This window comes from Taeniopygia guttata, chromosome 9, assembly GCF_048771995.1.
Source record: "Taeniopygia guttata chromosome 9, bTaeGut7.mat, whole genome shotgun sequence".
In the NCBI taxonomy this organism is placed as follows: Eukaryota; Metazoa; Chordata; class Aves; order Passeriformes; family Estrildidae; genus Taeniopygia; species Taeniopygia guttata.
Window position 1 is genome coordinate 10,144,821 of NC_133034.1, and position 17,615 is coordinate 10,162,435.

Genomic DNA, 17,615 nt, shown 5'->3' on the forward strand with positions numbered 1-17,615 from the left:
TATAAAATCCTATAAATTATTTAAAGATTAAAGTTTGCTATCAAGTTTTCATAAGCATCTGTGAAATTCCAGTTAATCTAACAGATAAAACTAGAAGTTCTACTTCCACACTTATTTCAAAAGCCAAGAATAATCATGAAGTTCTTAAAGTTTAGATGTAGTAAATCTGTGTTTAGGAAAAACATATCTATTTCAGATTTTAAATGCCTGCAAACCAGGTTTCTGGTTGTAAATAAAGATTACATTAAGTAGTTCAATATTCATCAATATACATGAAACCTGTTTTAATCTATTTCACAGGGCTAGTTAAGAATTTAGCAGGTTTAATACTTAACATGTTTATTCCACAATCAACACCAAAATCATATTCATGCTTTTGGAATGAAAACAGCTATTGTAAGAAAAAGCTGTGTTACAAATTACTCTAACAGCAGGATTTTACAATAGATGAACACAGGAGTAATTTATAATGCATTTGTTGCTATTAAAAAACAAATAAACATTTATAGTCTGTGCTAATTAACTTTACTGCTGAATTAGTAGTATTCCTCACACTTCTTAATTAGAAGAAATATTGCAAGTACAGCATTAAAGTCAAACCCTTCAGTGCAGTAAAGGCTGACACCTTTTAAAACTCCTCTCATCCTCTAATACACATGGAGCTTTTGGAGCTGCATGCACCAGGTTCAGAACTGACACCCTCCACTACACCTGAACATGTGACAGAGCATTTAAGGAGGAAATGTCAGAAAGAAATTGCCATAGTTTGAGCACAAAACCTAACTACAGCTCTTAGTAGACCTGCCTCACCCATAGTCAAGCAAGTGCCTCCTGGTCCAAGGCAAATAAGTCAATATACCTAAATACCAGGGCATATTGTCCCAGCACATCTGTCCAGGGAAGTGGAAATTCAGCTTGGCTATGACTGCAATCTCCATCAGCTGTCATAAAGGACATGAAGCATTTATACATTGTGCATCAATAAACACTTTGCTGTTCTGTGGATTTTTTTTACCTTGTCTTGATGCTGCCAGTCCCAGTAGTATTCTGTGGCAAATCTAAAGACACATCCAGTTTGTTCATGAGAAAAAAACAACAAAACAAGTATATCATCTTACCTTTACTGAAGTCAATAGTCATGTCAGGATTGAGCCTGTGTGAAAGCAGAAAAAGCATCTGACAGCAGAATCTTTGAAATATCTATTGGAATGATTCTTCTTCTTCATCTTTGTAGATAGAGTATTCTTAAAGGTCTGGGCTGTGTTCAAAGGGTAGCAAAGGACCTGTCAAAAGAAAGAACAACATGGTGAATAAACTCTATTCCCCATACCCCTCTGAGGAAGGGTTCCTCAACTTCCTGAATTCCCATGAACACCAGGTGTCACGAATGCCAGGTTAGTAGGTGAGATAAATAATAAATTCTCCTTTACTTTTCTCTAGACACACTTACTGTCTTTACATCTTGAATGAGATCAGAGTTATAAATTAAAAGTGTTATTTAACTTATTTATATAATAGTGAGAATTAGTTATAATATCTCATCCCATGTCTGCACACTGTGGGCAATATTCAAGGTTTGACCTAAAATTTCATTTAAAATACCAACCAAAACAGTTCCTACTATAGCTATGAAGTATTGGCTGACAACCTTATCTTTCAGGACTCAGATATTTAGGTGCAGATCCCTGCACCTTATATTTGGTTTAACTTTGTTATTTAAAAGACATCCAATAGACTTCCTCCATGGTAACCACATTTCTGCCACGCTAAAAGGCAGAATGAGATCCTACCACAGACAAACACAAATGCCAGTGCTTACTGTGTCATAAAAATATTCCAGGACTGGATAGCATTTTCTTTAATTTAATTAAAGCAATACAATTTTTCTATTCACAAGTAACCTCATTTTTTCAGCCTACCTACCAATATATTTTTCCAACTCTATCAGTGCCACTCAGTATTTTCAAGCTTTTTTTCTAGATGAGGAAAAGCAATTACTACCAGCTTGCCAAGCACACATTTCTGTATCATTTCATGAGCACTGAAGACCATGAGGTTCAGAACCTTGAAGCTAACTTCTTGCTTGCTCTTTTCTGCATCTTCAGTTTCATGCCTTGGAGAAGGATATTTTATTAGAGTTCTATCAATAAGGTTTGCTCCATTTAGTTTGGATATAATGGTTCTAGGAACAACACCCTAAGTTTGGAGGGCTTGAGACCTCACTTCGTAGTAGCCATGACCACATGGATCAAGTGCTTCAGAACTCTTATCTGTACTCATATTACTGAAGCCCTAGTAAATGTTGACAAATAGAAAAGTTTGCTTTTGAATCAGGCAAAGATGTTGCTCTTATTAAAAAAAATATGGCATTGAATATATACAAATGTGAGTGCACATGAGCATATTTTTATATGACCATCTTCAAAAGCTTAGACAGTCTTTCATATATTAAGTTTTCCAGTGATTTGACTGCCACGTCACTGCCTCATATTACAAAAGGACACACAGCACTGCACTACTGCCACATTAGACAGCATAATGCTCAGAGAAATAAACTGAGCAACTCACCCTGAGCTTGTTTATGAACTAATCATGGTTATGTCTATGCAACTAATCTAGTATTTGCTGCATTGCTACTGATTTATTCAGGTGTGAATAAATCAAGAGTTCTGTCCATGTGCTTGGAAGATTAACAAACACAAATACACCACAGACCACATGACAAAGTGAATTTAGAATTCCTTGTGGTGCTCAGCATCACAGTTCTACAGATGTTGACTGTGACTAGCGGCAAAGCTGATGAACGCTTTAACTATGGTTAAAAACCAGAGGCAGATGGGTGACAGTACAAGTGATACAAACATTCAAAATGCCCAGACACATGGAGCTGGCACCACTTGCTCCTTCCAGGAGATGGTAATCAATGCAAATCTATGCATTAGTTATAAGGTGTTTTAATTCCAATAATAAACATTGTGTGATGGATGAATTTTTCCCAGCTGTTGTGTATATAGCTGTTTAATTGGAGCACACTGCCAGAGGCTGTTAATCCTTCATTGCGCTGCCGACTCCATGGCATTCCACTTTCTGCAGGGCAGGGTGACAGTTGGTAGAGGGACTTGGGTGGCTGGGCAGGGGACCTGACATTTGGCACAGGATCATTGCTTTAGATGACAAGACAAATTCCATCAGCTTCCTAAAAATACTAGAAGGCTGACAAACCAAGTGCCTTAATTGCCAGTGCTACTGACTTTGATGGACACTGGATCTAAAAGCACAGGAGTGTCCACTTCATGTTACTGTTGTTCCCAGGGAAGAGGGGTGCCAGCCAGGAAATAAAATCAGCTGCCTTTGAAAATAACCTAATCTGCCAAAAGCTCTGGCATTTGCTTTAAGTATTGGACCTCCTAAATCCATATGATTCCCTTGCTGGAATACTCCATCAGGAAAAGGGAATCCCTGGCTTAGGTATCCTGTGACATATGCCTAACCAGAGCCTTAGCAGTGGAGATTCCCAAACGGGTACAAAATGGGGAGCTCACACTGCTCCCTCACTGAAGCCTTTAAGGCCTGACTCAAGGAATGACATCCAGAGACCAGCAGGATGTTTATTAGTTTGCTTACACAGTGCATCACAAGCAGCAATAGAGCTGCCAGTTGTGAAAACAGCTCCTGCACCACACCTATCTGTCCATGAAAAGCTGAGATTTCCAAACTTATTCCACACATGCCAACAGTTTTGAGATGCTGTCAAGCTCAGTAATATTCACACTGGTCACTTACAGATGAAAGCAATTTACTAACAATCCCCCGAGCCAACTAGATATTTAGGATACTGACCTAAACTAGAAAATAGTTAGAAAGTTTCTTATTCTTAACCTTGGTTTTGTTTCAAAGGGGCCGTTATAGATTAGACTCTTTACAGTACCAAGAGATTGAGAATTTAGTCATTAAACTGCGTCCCTGGAATCAGTCAAAATTCATGTCACAAACAAATGAAAACCCTTATTGTATTCCAGTTACAGGGAAAAGTTACCTTGCCAGCAGCATAATCTTTTATATTGAATGACAAGTGGTACTGAGTGTACAAATTCATCTATGTGCATTTGCATTCATGTTGAAAAGTTTATGAAAAATTAAAGTATATCTGTTTAAGAATAAATCATTATTTTTAACTCCTGGGTACTTAAATTTGCCACTAAAAGTTTTTGATCTCAATTAAACTCAATCTCAACTGCAAAATACATCCAAAAAGCTTTCTCCATTAGCAAAAATTCTTACCCCTTTATTCAATAGTAAACTTTTCAACTCAATTAAAAACATTTGTGATTCATTGCTTAATTATGTCATGCCAATATACAGGAAAAAATACCTGTTCAAAAGATGCCAGTTTTGGTAAAAGAGTTTTAAACCTACTACCAGAACTACCCTCATGGGTTATGGTTCTTTGCATGTGGTAACTACTTCTATGCAATGAATTAAATGAAATTAGTCTAACCAAATCCTTAGCCACCCAGGTACTTGGACATTTTGTCCAAGGTAGCACCAGAGACCCCTTATTTTAAAAGAAAGTAATGCAGATTATGTGATTGTGAGAAGAGGCTTAGATTCTGTCACTCTCTTCTTCCTTGCCTCATCCCTAAATCTAAAACAAGACAAAAAAGTTTTAATATTTGAGGTTATTTTAAAGAAGGGGCTACTTCAAAAGGTCTTTTTCTTGTTTAGCAGCTCAGCAGCCTAAAGGCAGCTAAAACACTCCTCACTACTTAATTTCCCATTTATTTCTAACAGAGTTGCAAAAGACGAAACTCATATCATAGGAAGAAAAGTCACGCAAGAGCCTGGAAAACTTGCAAAAATCAGCAGTGCCAAGTCTTACACCACCCTATTCAGCAGCTCTACTGGATGCTTTGCTTGCAGCAATTCAAATTTTGCAAGCAGTGACATGGAGCTTACCTTATCATTTGTCATAATACTTTTCTAAAAGACAAATTATCAACTGCACAAGCTTAGGAGAGCTTTCCCTGCAGCTGTGTTACCTGCTGAACACTTTAATGAACTTACCAGAAAGTTGAGGAGAAAGACAAGACAATTTTATAACCAAAGAAGGCATAGCAAAGCTTTTCCTGGTTTTAGCAATAGTAGGATTCTTACACAAAGCCATTTAGCATTTCGCACCCGAGTCGTACATGAAAGCAGAGCCTGACCCTGTAAACAGTTACTCCAGAAGTTTAAAGTCTGCTTAGTATGCTTTGTCTGTATACTTCATGCTCTCGTTTATCTGAGCAGCTGAGGAAAAAAAGGAAAATACAAGGAGAGGAGAGCTGGAAGGAAAAAAAATAAAACTCTACAGAAGGAAAATGAAGGGGCTCATTTATTTGTTGGGAGTTGATCCTGTGGAGGCAGCAGCAACCAGTTTCCTTGGCACCAGGTATCCATTACAATACAAAGCCTAACAAAGGAAACCTGTGAGTAGTGTTGCACATACTCCACAGTTTTTCCATTAAGATCACAGGCTACTTGGAGCTCATTCTCCCGATTCCCTTGTTGTCCTACACGTAATTTAATACACACCAGTATCTTCAGTCATACTTCATTGTTTTGCACTTTCTCCTGTATAAACTAAGAGGTTATATAAATCTACAGATTTTCTTAAATGACTTAGTAGACACTACACCATATTTAATTTGAGCCTCAATACCAAAGAAATCATCAGTTAAGAATATAAAACTAAAAATCTATACTAGATAGACAATTCAAAACATCATAACACTTCACACTTCCTCTGCTGCTCTTCATCTCCTCTATAAACATAGGTTTTCAAATTCCCACAATAAGGTATAGGGTGATGATTATTCAGTAGATATTGAAACAAGATCTCCCCCGTCCTCTCTTGCCTTTAAATCCGATCACCTCTCCAGAAACAATTTTTTTTGTCCAAACACCAGACTTTCTGCAGAAACCAGTGAGGTGGTGAATGTAAAATTTTTTTAGCAATCATCGCTGTGAGTGTCTTGATGTTGTATTTTTCCAGCTAAAACAGCCTGTTTTCAATAGTGCCAGCTCTCAAACAAGCCTCACTCTCCAGAGAGACAGCCTGGGGATCAGCACCTTCCCACATCCCCTTCTTACTCCACTGGCCACTGCCCTGCACCTTCCCTGGGCTGCAGCCTTGAGCTGCAGAGACACCAGCCTTCCCCAGGATAGGATTTCTCATGCCAGTTAGGGCCATTTTGTCACCCTGCTCCATAGCATAAGCCACAATCGTGTCACTTGCCACGTACTGAGCCAATGCACATCATTCCTCATATCTCCTGATTTCATACTCTCACTATTCACCTAAGACAAAGCTCATGCTGATGAAAAAATAGAAGGAAAAAAGCCCAAGTGTGCTATGTAACACTGCACAATGGTTAGGTCTTGACATCAGCTTCACAGATAAAGAGAGGAATAATACATGCAGAAGTCACTCTTGTGTTGTTTTCAATTTTTTTGTATCAAGAAATAAAATCCAGGTCCCAGTAGTTTAAACTTTAATGCAGTCAGGCTACCCAGTAGCTTTGTGTCCATTGAAATGTGAACCTTTTCCTCAAAAAGCACAGAATTACACCACTGCATAAAATTTGCTGAGAAGTTCAAGGGAAAAAAACCAGACAAGAACAAAAAAAAAAAAACCAACAGAAAAAGCCACTCTTCTCACACACCTCCTGTAACACACCAGGGACTAGAGGAAGAACATTAGAAAGTCTTTGCACAGTAGCCATTGAAAAGCAGACCTGAAGCCAATTTTGGTGCTCCAACCTGGCCTTTTTCTTTTTCTTCCTCTTTCCTGGCAGAATTATCCCGCTTTTGCTGTTTCTCAACAACAATTCACTCTTTTTGTTAGGCAGGCTCAGGTGACAGAAAATGTTCATCCATCTCAGAGTCTGGACAGCCAGGTTTTCAGAGGAAATCCCATGGGACTATTAGGACAGCTGTTCCCTCAAGTATTCCCTTCTGTTTTGAGTTTCCTTCCCTCTTTCAGAGTCAGACAGGAAATATCTAATAACAATCCCAAATTCTGAAGTCCCAAAGGAATGTAAAACAGCCTCTAAGGCAAATCTATTAACAATCTGATCTAAACACCCACAAATCCAGAAACACCCTAATAACATTTTTGAGGAAATGAATTTCAGACTTAAAGACAGATTTTTGTACCAGCATAAGATTCAGAAAAAAGCCTTAATGAAAGCAATTACTTTTCAAATGCCAAATGACAAAAATTCAAGGCCAAAACAAAAGCATGAGTTAATCCATTGAGATTTAAGCACACCAAGACACCATGTGAAATCACAATTCATATTTTTAAAACCTTGAGACTGACTCTAATCTTTAATGCTGGACAAAGAAGGTGAGAGAAATCATTTTCAGTCCACTTGTGAAAGACTCCACAGATTTAAAGTGACTTCCACAGGCACAATGCAGCCCTTCCTCCACTGGGCCAAGAACCTGCTCCAGTTACTATATGAGGTATCACTGTCCTGCCTATCAAAGAACTTTGGTGCTCTGACAAACAGTACTCAACACACAGATTACCACTTTGGCCCTGGATGCCCTCTGATATTATAGTTTAGAGCATCCTTCTCTTCCCATGGACGTTATTTAAAATTGCTGATCTTTGTGACAAAATCACCAGTAAAAGTGTAAAGAAAGGCAGCAGCAAAGAGAATATCAGCACATAAATCCCAATTCCTTTTGGTTCAATGGAGTTGCTTCATACTTAAAACAGTGCAAGTGAAAACTGAATTTACTGCACTAAAATTATCGTTAAGTGGCCATTCCTATTAGTCTCTATTTTCTCCAGAACAAAGCAGTATTATTTCTTCGAATTGTTTCTGTACACAAGCATTTTTTCCATAGCCAAAATATTTTTTTTTCTCTAAGAAACCATTATTATAACTTTTGCTTAATTGAGTTTTCCAAACTCATGGCTTCTAAGATTATCTAAAATTACCTAAAAAAATAACCTACTGGATTTTCTTGGTGGAACAGAGAAGCATTCTGCTGAAAAGACATCTAAAGATGCCATAGTAAAAAGCAAAAAGGGGAACACAAACAAAAAGTCAGCAAGAAAGAAAAAAGCAACAGTTACTTCTCACAATTCTCTATTATACTAGAGCCTCAGTTCTAACCACTACCAAGTGGGGATTCATGCTGCACCAGCTGGTAAAGTTGACACCCAAACATTCACCATGTTACAGAAAAACATTAACACGCTGGATTTCATGTACATACTGTTAAAGATTTCCAAAAAGGCGTTGTTATCCTGCTGGAATGAAGTGATAACAAAACCTAAAAATACAAATTTATTTTATTCAATATAAGGAGTCTATGCAGGTTTATTGATAAACAAAGGAGAAATAAGCAATCAGAGCATTTACACAAACTCCTAAGCTCACATGCCTGTATACAGCTTTTTAGTACTTTTTTTTTTCCCCCATCACTTCCCCCCACCAGTCCTTGTTATATCTGGTCTCAACTGTGTGCTTTCACCCATGCCATGTAAGATACCAAGGCCACAAGCCAAGTTCCACTCTCAGTTACGTAGATTCAACTTTTAATGTCAGAAGATTCACACCAGTGTAAACCAATAATAGATTTTGGCTGCCCTTATAGACCCAATTTTGGCAGGTGGATGGAACAGAACTGGAAAGCTGTATTTATTTACCTCAGGAAACTGGAATTCACATCCAGCTTAAAAGAGATTTGAAAGAAGTTTTATGGCCCAAAAAGCTAATCTCCAACAGAATTCCCCACAGCATAAAATCACTATAAAGGAGAGTTCTTGCACAATTCATTTTTATGCCCTTAATTCCTGTTTAGAAGAGGTCCAGGAACAAACAAGCAGGATACTGCAGAGCAGAGGCAAGGTGTAATTGTAGCAAAAGCACAGGAGTAGGACTTGGAGCCAGCACTACTTATTGTCAGCCTGGCTGCTTGTGAAGGGTTGCCATTCCCCTGTGGCTTCTGTGAGCACTGAATTACAGATACAATGGCAGGAAAAGGGAAGGGAGGTAAAAATAAAGTGCCCTTTGAGAATTTTTAATAAGCCTAACAAAGAAATCATGCAACTTGGGAAGATGTAAATCACTTCGGAGCTGAAAAGCTTGTTATTTATGCAATATAGACGATTTCAAAATTGCCATGGAAGTCATTAGGAACACAGTTTTTGATTCAGCAACAAATGCAATATATGATGCATATAAATAAAATGTATAAAATTGGAGTGAAGACAGATTTTCAATGTCAACACACCATTAATTGCAAGTAACAGTCAAGCTCTATATTCTCATTAGAAGGTGGGCTGCTTCTTCAAATTAGTACTCCTGGGAAAGGAAATAACCCATATTCAAAAAGAAGCTGCTGGCCAGTGCACCCTAGCAGGCTTAAGATCAACCAAGGGAGGATCACTGCAGTGAGGCAGAGTTACAACAGAACATAACATTACTTCACCAAAGCAGATATTTAACACTTGGTAGCCCTACAAAAAATGCATACGTTAGGCAAAAGAAGAATTAAGCCTGCCTTTGAGGGAACAAGCAGCAGAGCAGAGGAAGATACCTGCAGGACAGCAACACAGTAGATGTGGCTGAGAGGAATGTGTGGAATTAACAAGAGCACCTCAAAGCTTTGCTTTGAGATGCAATTGGCATATATGTCATCCACAGAAGTTTAGTGTCAGGACTTAAATAAAGAGCTAATTAGTAGTACTGGGATGGTGAATGTCACCCAGTAAGAAGAGAAGAATTGAGATTCAATGTCCAGGTAAAAAGATTCCACATGGCTTATGCAGATTCAACTCTATTGAGAAAGATGGCGTGAAGTTGTTTAAAGGAACTTCTGTACAACAGCTTTCTCACACCGGATAAGATCTGGAGGCAGATTTGCTTGGCAAGGTTTTGCACCAAGTCAAAGTAATTTAGCTCCTCAGGAATCCTGGTGCACTAAAAATTTCAACAAGTGATCGCAATGGAGCTTTCTATTTTATTTCCATAATATTTAGGAAGCTCCCCTAGCTTCAAGCCACACAGCTTACTAGACCCAGGCAAACAAAAACACTTGACAGCAGAGCCAAGCCAAAGAGCTTAGCTGGGATCAACAAGCTGTTAGAGCTGACTATACACATTTGAAAAAAATATTACATAAAGTGATATGTATCTAAGGTCACTGGGGGAGCCAGGAAGCAGTGCCAAGACATTCTTGCAGGCTTCTCCCTTCCTTGGCTTGCCCTCATTCATGGACCGAGAGTCCAGCCCAAGCCAGGGCTCAGTGGAAGCTTCTGCTGGCTTTACCCACCTCTGACGACTGTCGGGTCATGTTGCAGAGTCACTTATATTTAGATGAACAGGTGGGCAGCCCCATTTCCAATTTAATCAAGTTAACACTTTATATTTCTTCATGGTTTCCATATTCTAATTAGCTCACTGTTGCAAACTAGGGAATGGGCTACTCCAGCCTGTTAGCAGTTAAAAATGCTATTTTGCTACAAACAAATGGGGTTTCTGTCTCTTTACAGGGAGAAGTTTCAGTGCACAAATTTGAAAGCTCATGACTTTTCTAACATTCCACATGAAGATTTAACAGTGAAAAATGCCTCAAACTCATGTTAGAATTGACAGATATGATGAAAATTTAGCATTACTTTTATACAGAGAGCTTATGTCATATTAACACTGCCACTTCGCCACTTCCTACTGGGAATTATATGGGATTACAAAAAGTTCATTGAATGTTTTAGGTTGGAAAGGGACTCCAACTCCTTGCTAATGGAAGGGACACCTTGCACTAGACCAACATATTCAAAGCCCCATCCAACCTGGCCTTGCACACTTCCAGTGATTGGGCACCCACAGCTTCTCTGGGCAACTTGTGCCACTGTATCTTCACAGTAAAGGATTTCTAGCTAATATCTAACTGAAATCTACCCTCTGCCAGCCTTGTCCTGTCACTACATGGCTGTATGAAAAGTCCCTCTCCAGCTCTCTTGGAACCCCGTTTAGATACTGTAAGGTTCTCTAAGTTCTCCCCAGAGCTTCATCTTCTCCAGCTTGAACAATTTCAACTCCCCAGCCTGCCTTCATAGGAGAGGTGCTCCAGCCTTCTGAGCATCTTCCTGGTCCTCCTCTGGACCAACTCTAACAGGTCCCCATCCTTCTTACCCATCTTCTCCCTGCCAGAGCTGGATGCAGAACTCCAGGTTGGGGCTCACAAGGCAAAAGCAGCAGAATGCCCTCCCTTGAGCAGCAGGTCACACTGCTTTTGATGAGGCCCAGGATGCTGTTTGCTTTCTGGGCTGCAAGGGCACATTGCCAGGTCATCTTGACTTTCTCATCAATCAACACCCTCAAGTTCTTCCCTCAGGGCTGTTCTCAATCCGTGCTCTACCCAGCCTCTATTTGTACTTGGGACTGCCTCCACCCAGGTGACAGATCTTGTCCGGGGCCTTGTTGAACTTCAGGAGGTTTGCACAGACCCACCACTCAAGCCTAAGTCCCTCTGGATGGAATCCCACCCCTTCCAGTGCATTGACCTCCAGAAATTTGGGCTCAATTCTTAGAAGCAAAGACACCATGTCCTGCAATGGAGATCTCAACAAAGCCTAGAGAGCCCTTTTATGCCTCCCCACTCCCTGTACCTGGAGATATGCCCTGGATACTCTCCCCACACTACAGGAAGAATCAGAGTAACATTCCTCAATATATTATGTCACCAGGCTGGCAGAGGCCCAGGACTTTCCACCCCCAGGCTGCCAGCATGACACCTTTCACCAGCAGAGCACCCACAACCCACACATCTTTCTCAGGGGTCTGGAGCCTGACCACACAGCCAGAGAGTGACAGATGCTCATCTCACCTGAGTGCAGAAAACAGACCCACCGGGCAGCTCTTAGCCTCACCTTGGGCCAGGTCCTGCTTTCTGTTAGTGCAGTCCAGCCCTGGGAGGAAGTATTTACCTCATCATAATTATTGGAACAGATAAATAGAAAAATGAAACTAGAGTAGATTTTCAATGAAACCAGCAAGATATCCTACTCCCTTCAAGGCACACCTGTTATTTCTCTTTTTCTATAGATAGCAGAATTAGCTTTCTGATCTTGGGGATTTTTTATGATACAATCTCAGATTCACCTCAGTAAGTCACTTACAGAGTATCAAAGGTGTACATGCCCCGTGGGAACCCCAAAGGCTAACTGATGGCTATTAGCATTTTCCCTCTGTTTTAAAAATCTAAGGGATTTGATCATCATAAAGTGTTGATAGAAAACTACAAGTGACAGTCTCCATTTTTACTCATGTTTTATGATAATTTAAGATAACATAGTGGTAGTAAATGTGTTCACAAAATGACATGATGAGCAGGCAACTCTTCCCATCGCCCTGATGACAGGTAGGGTTAATGTCAGCAGTGTAAAGGATAATTAATCTTCAGTCAGTGCAGCTGCTTCACATAATTTTATCCTAATAGTGAATATCACATATCTTTGCCAAGTCAATTTAAAGGAGTAGAAACAGAATACTGCATTCAGATGTAGTTTACCATGATCGCTTCCACCCTCATTGCAGTGAGTTCTCTAAACTCATGAATTTATAGCTTTCTGGCGCTGTTTTGTTCCTATGAACATCGGAATAAATTTGTTAAACTTACTGTCTCTAGTGACTGGAACCTCCTCTGGGCTTTCTAATAAAAAATATAGCCTTTGGAGCACAGGGTAAAGAATCTAAGTTTTTGTTTGAAGTCTTTGCAGATATTTTTAAAGCAACATCCATGTGGCATTCCAGCTTGTTCACACAATGAGAGACAGGACCTTTATCAATCTCCTACTCTTGCTGGAATATAAAGATGAACAGTAAAATAGCCATTGAAACTGATTTCTAGCATACAAATGAACAATCTCTAACTGTGCCCACAATCCAGATGGAACTTTTCCCCTATAGGCAGAAAGTTGTTCCTCTGTAAACAGCTCCATGAGAGATAAAGGCAACTCATCCTCCTTTTTATCATACAGGAATATTATTTAAGAGAAAATTGTAACAGAAAAGGTAGAAACCTTGAAAAAAAGCCTTTGAGATTGAAAGATCATAGACCATCCCCAGAGAAGCTGGAAGAAGCTGCAGAACATCCATGATTGCTGCTGTTGCTGTTTTGTAGAAAGGCACGTGAGACTCCCCAGGTCCCATGTTCTCTGGACCATTCACAGAGCATTGCATTCCACTTGGCAGCATATTTCTTTTCTCTTATACGGTTTTGAAAATTAATGTGGCTAAAATAAAAAAGAGAAAATAAACTTTCTGGAATGCAGTGTACAAAAATGTTTAGAAGGGTTCAGAGGCAAGCAATATAAGGGAGGCAATCTAATGAGGGTTTAATCTGTGTAGCTCCAGTAGCTCTGCACAGACCTAGAGAAGTAGACAAGAAAGCAAGAAATTATCATCAAGAAGCCAGAAATAGAGCAACATGGAAAAGTGCACCAAATGCAAAAGTATCACCCACTGGGTGGCCTGTATCCAACTTCATGGAAAGCAGCAATCAATCAGATTTTGACAGCGGTGTTTAATGTTACTGAGCTAAGTGGCAGGCTTCTCAGCAAAACAAGCTCACTGAGGAAGTGACAAACTTAAACTTTGAAGGCATTAATTAAGAACAAATCTGAGAAGCATTTTCAGAGAGAAGGTTGTGTTCAAAGCTGCAGCTTTGGGCATTGCTACCACAGGATTTAACACTGAGCCCATGAAGAATGGTGCAGACTTTAACAAGTTTTTCCATAGGTATAAACAGATGCTGATAGTTCCAGGTCCCAGAGCAGACATGAAACCATGCTCCCTGTGTGAGATGACTTCCACAGTTGAATATGAGCATAGTCAACATGCTTGAACATTCTGCCAAGTTATTCTGCCCAAATGTGAAATTTTCACAGCCAGAGAGCACAAGATTACCTAGCACCAGGGTGTAGAAGTGGCATGACTGGCTCTGGAGCCTCACAAGTAGTTTAACATGCAAGAATGGAGTAAAAACAAAAATAAAATTTAAAAATGAAAGTATTTGCAACATACGTCTCCTGTTACTGAGAGTAGGAGGTAATACAAACAAAAAGTTTGAACTTGTGAAGAGAATTGCCAGATATACAAGAGGGAGACCAATTAAATGCTTGGAGCAATGCTACTGCAAAATGCCAGACTCAGGAAACTGAAAAAGCTCTTAAGGAAATACCTGGGCATGTAATTTGGCCTTCTAGAAGCAATTCACAACAGTAGAAGCTGTTAAATACATCCAAGGGCATGTTAAGACAACAGACGTTTTCCCCCTCTGTTTTCCAGGACATTTAGCAATTCAGATTTAATTTAGCAAGTCTCTGCTACAGCTAATATTCACAGGAATATTTTCTAAGCTTATTACTGAAACACAGGTATTGCCAGAGCTATCAATCTATCTTTTGGGTGTTTTTTAAACACATGCTAGGAGCCCATTTTGCTTCCTCAAAGTTTTAATGATTTCCTGGTCCAGAATGTAGAATTTACATAGAAAAATGGCATTCTTCTATTAGAAATGCACTCTGATAATTTCTACAACATATAACAAACCTAAGCAAGCCTGTGTTCTAGAGCAATGAAATGGTCTAGGTTGGAAAAACTCTACATATGTACACAGAGGATTCTGAGACAGAAGCAGGTGAATGACCTTGACTTTCATCACTTACCCGAGGCCAGTATCACCAGGCCCAACATACATCTGGGAGACTTGATCTGTTGTGACTACAGAGAGGAGCAGAAGATGCATAATAAGGACTAGAGAGGGGCATAAATATGAGTGAAGTATATAGGTTCCTTTTGCTCAAGTCTCATGGCCAGTGTTCACCTAGATTTTTTTGCCATATGCAGATTAACCTGGAGGACCCTCAGATCAAGAGATAATTGGGAATTATGATGACAGCGATAAAGTAGATAAGCACAGTTGCCATTATCCTTTTAAATATGATGAAATCTCATTTTTGAGGGGTATAAGTTTGTCAAATGGGAAGATGCTTCTTCTGCAGGCACATTGTTGTACACTCATGTTCAGAGTCATTGGACAGTTCTACAACCAGATTCTCTGACTCTCAGACATGCTGGTACTCTGTTGGATACTGCTAATATTTAGATGTCTCCCTTCACAGCAGTATTAGAGCACCTGGCAAACATTAATCACAGCACCCTGTGTAACTGTAAACACACTGCAGTATGGAAAAGAAGTAGAAGCAGCCCTCATCCAAACAGCAAATCCACAATCAAGTGGTAAATTGATCCACCTTATCCCAAATCTCCAGCCAGTTCTTAAACACTAGATAATGCACCTCCTAAGATCTTGCATAAACCATATTTTTTCAATGTTAGTGAAAATGTTTTCTTTGTTAAGTTCACGCAACCAGGACACTTCACAATGCTTTCGTACATAGAGCAAATGGACTTTTCAGAGAAAAACATGCAAAACAAAAATTATTTTCATATCATTGAAAGCACGACATTTTAGGAATTTTTCCTGAATAATGACAATATGCCACAGTTTCCCTCCCAATATCACCACTTAAGTGAAATAAGCAAGAGAACAAAAAGTATCTGGCTATCAAAAAGCAAAAGTCAAATGTTTTTGTCCAAAATCACAAGAACTAGGATATTATGGAAATTTCATTGATCAACAAAATAGAATGTTGATTTTTGCTTTTCCATTTGATACTGGTAGAATATGTTTATCCAAAAAAAGGCATTTTCAAAACTGTCAGCTTTTGGCCCATACATCTAGGACAGTAAAGAGACAGCCACCACCCAGAGTCATTCCAGAAAGAAGCAACATCTTCAGCAACTGATATTTAGTTTTGTCTGCAGCAGAAAAAACAGGGACAGTACACATATTTTTAAAAAAGGTGGTGATCATCAGTAATTAAGAAAGTCAATACAGTTCACAAAGTATTGTGTTTTTTTCTTTGTCATTCCTGTTTTTTTTAAAAACAGGAGAAACAAAGAAAAATAAGAGCAAGTTGAAGGAGTAAGTGAAGGCTGTGCACAGTAGTCTGTGATCTCACAGAGGAAATACACTTGGCCAGACTTGCTGGAATGCACACGGAGTAACATTATTACTTGAAAACTGCATATGAGCTACCAGTGTCACCCTATTTGCAAAACAGGAGCCACAAAAATATGAGAATTGCAGCCATACTATAAACACTGCACTTCAGCAGAGCTAGACAGATGTGTCTGGAGACTCAATAAAAAAATTAATCTAGTAAACAGCAAGGACAAAAATTCCAAGTATTTGTTACATTATTCCTTTGTTAGTAAGGATTCTAGACCAAACAAAACCCAGTATCACAAAGACAGCTGTAGAAAGATATACCTGGCATGGACAGCACAGAATTCACCATGAAGCTATGATAACCACCTCATAAATTTGAGGTCACTGACTGCAGAGGTTAGAAAGATATTTAGCCCTTTCTGCTATTTGTGACAAAGGAAAACTCCCCCGAGTTGTACTCCAGGTTTCCTACACCTGCTTTCCTACACAGGAAGCAAGAGAAGCACAATTTCTCAGCTTCTTCCTCTTCTACGTAAACCAGAAAACATTACAGATAGGGCTCCATCTTAGCTTTTGAACCTCAGTTTGAGCCTGTTTGACATTGATGTTGCCAGACCCAGACTGCTTTCTGGTCTTTGTGGAAGGCCATGAATAATCTTTGATCTCACTACTCAGAGAAAACCAGTCCAATAACCAGGCTGCTGCCTGGAGGGAGTTTAGGATAGGCTCTTTCCACGGTCTTGCTTAAAATGTTGCTGGGTCACCAAGGCAGATCTGTTTTTGCTCCATCTTCAGAAAAGAACTCCCAGCACATATCAGAAATAATTTAAGACAGTTTCAGAGCACAAGGAAGAAAATAGGGGTGTCCACACATGTGGAATAACTGCATTTAACCTTATTTTGTGAAGGTGAAAACCTATGTGCCTAATCTAAACCTTTATTTCACATTTTATAAATACTTATCAAGTCCATGTGGGGAAAAATATCAGGATACATTCCCACTGTAATTAAAATTAGACTTTACCACTTCAAAATGCATCCTTTCAGATTCATCACATTTGCTTTAACGTTCATGTGAGAGTCCTGGGGGACTTCTATCATATGCAAATTTGGCTGATGAATAATATGAACTGACAAACTGCATACAAGATGTTGATAAGCAAAATGGATATTTAGAGTGAAAAAGTATCTGAACTTCGTAATGGGGCCTCAGCAGTTAAAGACCAAACCTTGCATATTCATGAAAATAATTATTTCACAAGGCAAAAAAAAAGAAAAATCACCTGAACAGCACATACCAAAGGGGATGGAAATACACTAATTAGTTTGCTGTGATAGACAGGGAACAACTATGGCCTTATAAGCCATATTTTCTTGTCTATCCTTCTAATAACAGTTTTAAACTTCAAACTCAAGTTACAAGAAATGCTACTTGCCCACAAAAGGAGCACAATCATCATAGGCTGCCTAAAAACACAGAGAGAAAGGATCAAACCATTTCAGAGTTTCTTTTTAGTGGCCAGTGAATAGTG

At 39.2% G+C, this 17,615-nt stretch overlaps 1 long non-coding RNA gene across 2 annotated transcripts in view; it reads right to left on the reverse strand.

Moving 5' to 3' along the window:
• LOC115496381 (uncharacterized) overlaps nt 1-17,615 on the reverse strand; it is a 166,217-nt gene that overhangs the window by 105,336 nt on the left and 43,266 nt on the right. For both annotated transcript variants that reach the window (XR_012057355.1, XR_012057356.1), the window contains exon 2: nt 1,119-1,283. This is a non-coding gene — a long non-coding RNA (uncharacterized lncRNA). The remainder of the gene's footprint in view (nt 1-1,118; nt 1,284-17,615) is intronic.